Below are 5,716 nucleotides of genomic sequence, written 5' to 3'. Positions count from 1 at the left end.
CGGGGGCTTTTAGAACTACTGCAGGTGAGTGCAGTTAATGGTATCTTAGCTCACTGCAGTCCGTCGCCGCGGATAGTGCTTTTAAAGCTGTCTGCACAGCACATGCCTGGAACAGACACAATTCTGTATGTGCTCCCACCCTTGAACACAAGTAAAGGCCGGGCAGCAGGGGTTAATCCCTAATGAGCATTTATGAACATCGCTCACCGTGGCAGGGACACATGACTGATATGCATCTCAGGAGCCCTCAATCGGAAGTCTGGCAATGCCTCTAATAGATGGGCTGTGCACACACTAATGTAAATACCATAAATATGGGCAATCAAGTAACACCAATGAAAAGTTAAAACGGGAAGAAACAACCTACCGGCTTTGCTCCAATCGCAGCAGCGCGGAGGATCTTTCCTGATTTTAATATTTTACCGCAGCCTCCAGAACATTATATTGAGATTGAAATTCTATTGCAGGACCGGAGGCTTCAGATTATGCTTTCTCTCTCTTTACTGCAACAAACAGCAGCCAATAAAAACATTTTTTACAACAAAACCAACATTTCCAGAATGCTTAGCACACATTCCATAACAACCATAGAGACTAGCCCTATATATGTCTCTTGCCCAGCGAGCACTTCCTCTTTCTTTACTGCTCGCAGCCAAAAATCAGTGCTTCTTATGTTTGTGTCTTCTCATATTGCGCTACTAATGCTAATTTTGTATGGTGACTGTGGACTTTGTCCTTGTGTATTGTATGCGGTGTTGCGCTGAAGGCTTATCGAACTGCTCTGCTGCTCCACTTTAGTAACTGTTGTTTAGCGTGTTCAGCGCTTCAGGGCGTTTTTTTCCTCAGTGCGGGTTCTGCCCTCGAGCGGTGGCGCTCGGCGGAGACAGCGGTCGGGTCTCTTTCCCGCGCGCCCCAGCTCTACCGGTAGTTTTTCCCCGTTCGTTTACTTCCCCGGCCCCCTCTGAGGTAGGGGAGCCGTCCTTCATTCCGGCCAGCTTAATTGCTTGACGTTGCACCAGCCGGGCGCGCACAGTCCAATTGGGCTCCTTTTGGGCTGGTGAATGAATACAGCTTTGCTGAGGAGCGCATTGTGATATTACATATTTTTTGCACATAGAGTGGCTCCCCCTTGATTGATCCCTTTGGGGTTGCTTGGATTTGGTTCACGCAATATATATATCGCAGTTACGATGGAAGACTGGGCCTACTACAAGGAAGACCAATACGCGTACTGCGAAGAGGCGCAGAATACACCTCTGGAAGACAACCTGGTGGATGCATTGGACGCATCCGTACAGCAGTCTGTGAGTAGGGCGGTCGAGTTTGCGGTCCCCAAGATGGTAAATAAGGCGCTGGCTGTTGCGCTAAAGCCGATCACAGCGTAGCTTGAGAAATTTGCTAGGAGGCATGGCATGCTCCCAGATCCTTCCCCAACTTCTTCTAGCGCTGCATCTAACATCACCCCTTCCACAGGCTGGCCCCATGCTCCGGCTTTGATTAAGTTGCCCAAACCTCCCGCTAGTGACCATCAATACACGGTGGCGGGCCCTATTCAAACTTCCTCCAATGTGGTTTATACCACCACAGACATGGACACGGACACAGACATGGATTCCACTAGTAAGACTGCTTCCCCTAAGAAGAAAAAGGCCAATTGGTGCTCTGGGGAAGCCCAGTCGGTGCCTGTGTACCAGTCTACATCGCCTTTTGACTTCAACCCGATGGACATTGTACACCCTCGCTCTTCCGATTGGGCTCCTCCTCCAGAGGTTGCCGACTACCTTCATCAGAACCTCAGGCGTAGCTTTGATAGGGAGGTCAGGAGCAGGCTACACTCGGAGTGCCCACGTCCTGATGTCCAGGACAGGGTGGCGCAGACGCCGGAGATAGACCCAAACATGTTGCCATTCCTTAAAAAGTTTGCCAAGGACCCTGAGAAAGGGATAGATAGAGCTTGGCGCGGTTGCTAAGACAAGATCTTGAACACGGTCGGCCCACTGGCGAAGATTTTCGAACTGGCTTTAGTTGTCAAAGAAACTGGAGCTCTCATAGACCCTGAAATCCTGGCGGTTGGGCGCAACGTGCAATTTGTTTCATTGGGAGTGCCAATTGTGCCATATCCTCTGAGCGTAGGAAATCATTGCTCATGATGATGGACACTAAACTTAGAGAGCTGGCAGCAGCCGCACCAGGTCCGTTAGCCGAGGGTTTGTTTTTCAGGGACAAGTTTGTAAAGGATGTCTCCAAATATGTTGGGACCTTTACTTCGCTGGATAAGGCTCAGACCAATCTTCGGAAGGTTTTCCAAACTGGCCTTTTTGGAAGGGCTGGACGAGGCAGGGGCCGCTCGCCAGGCCGACCTTACTACCAAGGCCCAACCAGAGGTGGATATGGTAGAGGCAGTGGGGGCTTTCAGGATTCCACCAGAGGCGGAACCTTCTACCCCTCCAGGAGCCAGTACAGAGGCAGTTTTCGTCGTGGCGGTCAAAGGGGTAACTTCGAGCCACAACTTACGGCAGGTGAGTCCAATGCCTCTTTTCTCCTATCCTCTCGAATTCGGCACTTTCTGCACAATTGGTCCCAGATTACAAAGGATTCCTGGGTTCTACAGACAGTGGCGGGGTTCCATATAGATTTTTATCAAACCCCAGTGCAGGACATTCCTCCCCCTCTGCTGTATTTTTCCCAACTAGACACGACTTTTATAGATCAAGAGATAGAAGATTTGCTGGAAAAACATGTGGTAGCCTACTGCGAGGACAAGCCCGGCGGTTTCTGCAGCAAGGTCTTCTTGGTCCAGAAAAGAGGCAGCGGCTATCGCTTAGTTCTCAATCTGAAGGGGTTCAACTGCTTCGTCCTCTACAGGCATTTCAAGATGGAGGAGATCCATCTTTTGGCAGACATTTTGAGGCAAGGAGACTGGCTGGTCCGCCTGGACCTCAAGGACGCTTACCTGGCAGTTCCGATCTTTCCTCCTCATCAGCGATTCTTGCAATTCCTCTGGCGAGGCAGGCGATTGGAATACTTAGTCCTGCCTTTCTGTCTTTCCTCAGCTCCTTGGTGCTTCACCAAACTGATGAAATCGGTCATGGCACTCCTCAGAGAGCAGGGCATTTGTCTGATAATCTATCTCGACGATATCCTGATCATGGCAGCTTCAGAGGAATTAGCGTCCCAACAGCTTCGCAAAACAATGTCTCTATTGGAGAATTTAGGGTTTGTGAACAACAGGAAGAAAACGGTGTTGACGTCAACCCAATCTTTGGAGTTTCTGGGGTTTGTGATCGATTCTCAGTCGGTGCAGTTGCTCCTGCCCAAGCACAAGCTGAAGGATCTCAAAAGAGAACTCGGACAACGCTAGACTCTCAGATGATATCTCTCAGAGCGACTGCACGGTTAGTGGGCCTCTTGGCCTTATCCATAAAAGTGATATTTCCAGGGCCCCTTCATTACCGGGCCCTGCAACACCTGAAAATACGGCATCTCCAGAAAGGGCTCTCTTACTCGGACAGGATTTCCCTTACGGAAGACGCCTGAGAGGAGATCAGATGGTGGTTAGCCCATGTAGAGGCTTGGGACGGACGAGCGATCTTCGGATCTCGCCCGGGGATAGTGAAAGAATCAGATGCTAGTCGGTCGGGCTGGAGAGCCCAGTGTGGGAACGTCACAACGGGGGCAGATGGTCATCTCAAGAACTAGAGTTACATATCAACTGTCTCGAGCTTCTTGCGGGGTCGTTTGTGATCCGCACGTTTTCCCACAAGAAGTTTTCATGCTGTATTCTACTGCGGACGGACAACATCTCAGCAGTGCAATATATAAACAAGCTGGGGGGCACCAGATCCTTGATGTTGGCGGAGATAGCCAAAGACTTCTGGCACTATTGCCTAGCCCATCAAATAAGAGTGGTGGCGTAGTACCTACCGGGCCAAGACAATACGATAGCGGACTGGAATTCTTGTCATTTAAAAGACTACAGCGATTGGAAACTTCATCCATCGCTCTTCCAAATGACTCAATCGATTTGGGGTCCATGCCACATAGAACTGTTTGCTTCCAGACTAAACCGGCAACTGAGCGTTCTTCAGTTGGAGACTGGATCCGCTGGCGATGGCCACGGATGCCTTCTCTCAGGATTGGTCAATGTCCCTCAACTATGCTTTTCCGCCTTTTCTCCTGATTTCCAGAGTGGCCAATCAGATTTCCCTACAGTTGGCGGAGGTAGTATTGATAACTCCGAACTGAAAGTCGCAACATTGGTTCCCTGTTCTCCTAGAGCTAGCGTGGGACCTTCCTCTCCTTCCTCCTTCTTTTCCGACAATACTCCAGGGCCCTCAAGGCGAGCAGCACCCTCTAGTTCTAAAGGGGCAGCTGCACCTGATGGCCTGGAGGCTTTCCGGCAACAATGGTTGTTGCCAGGACTTTCAAAGGAAGCTTCGGAGTTCATTCAGCAAGCATGGGCTCCTTCCACAAGTAAACGTTATTCCTCCGCATGGCGGGCTTGGTGTGGTTGGTGCCTGGAGAGGATCTGGTTTGTCATATAGGTCAGTCAATAACTTCAGGTTAGCCATCTCAGCAGGACATACGCAAGTTGATGGCAGACCGGTAGGCATGCATCCGATGGTTTGTAAACTTCTCAAAGGAATTCGACTCGCAAATCCACCTAAGGCTAAGTATTCATCTTTATGGGATTTTTCTAAAGTATTAGCTCTATTTGATACATGGCCTGAGAATGCATTCTTGTCTAGAAAACAACTATCTGCTTAGTTAGCAATGCTCCTGTGCTTGTGGTCTTGCAGACGGGTTTCTGACATTAGGGTTTTGGACCTGGAAGGTAGGATTTTTTCTACGAAGGGAGTATCATTTGTTATTACCGCTCGTACAAAAACATTCTCTAGGTCCATTGAATATAATGCTTTTCCATCAAATTCTAAATTATGTGTGGTAAAGTGCCTCAAGGCGTATGAGGAATGTACCCGGCCTCTCAGACCGGTGGGTTGTTCAACGCTGTTGATACCTTTACAAAAGCCATTCAAGCCTGTTACCTCTGCTACGATTGCCAGGTGGCTCAGATTTGTTATGTCAGAGTCGGGCATTGACACAGAGTTGTTTGGCGCTATGGCCTCGAAATCTTTTATGCTTGGAACTAGTATCCATGATATCATGAAAGCGGCTAATTGGGCGTCTAGTTCTACATTTAAACAGTTTTATTACAAACCTGTGGGCGATGTTGCTTCTGTGGTGTTGGATAAGCGTTAAACTAGCATAATCCGAAGCCTCCGGTCCTGTAATAGAATCAAAAATGTGCTAGCATTCGCGCCAAGAATTTTCAATTCTATTTTGGACACAGAGGCGTCTTTGACTCTAGCCTAAGCCACATGTAGCGCTCAGGCCACTTTTAAGTCTGCCTCACGAGTGCTGACGTCGTGGTAGCCATTGGACACTGTCTATCCTGACGTCAGACGCATGGAGGGAATACAGTGCCGACATGTCGGAAATAGCCTATAGTTACTTTATAGCACTGCAGTGCAGTAAAGTCAACCCCCAAGCATACTGAGAGCTGAGAGCACAGCTGCCAATCTAGGTTGTTGTTTTAATCACGCAGCATTACTTAATTATTAAGCAGCGCTACGTCTATGCCACATATGCATGATTTTGCATTTCAGTGCGGTAATGCAGATCACCACACTGAAAAGCGTTAGCGTTAGTGTCACGC

General features: G+C 49.0%; 1 pseudogene; it reads left to right on the top strand.

Annotated features, from left to right (window-relative positions):
* The first annotated feature begins 1,190 nt into the window (after nt 1–1,190).
* On the top strand, nt 1,191–3,361 carry LOC147748946 (uncharacterized; annotated as a pseudogene).
* Nucleotides 3,362–5,716: the final 2,355 nt, after the last annotated feature.

This window comes from Lissotriton vulgaris, chromosome 1_1 (assembly GCF_964263255.1).
Source record: "Lissotriton vulgaris chromosome 1_1, aLisVul1.2, whole genome shotgun sequence".
Lineage (NCBI taxonomy): Eukaryota > Metazoa > Chordata > Amphibia > Caudata > Salamandridae > Lissotriton > Lissotriton vulgaris.
Note: the sequence above shows the minus strand (reverse complement) of the source record. Positions and strands in the feature narration are given on the sequence as shown.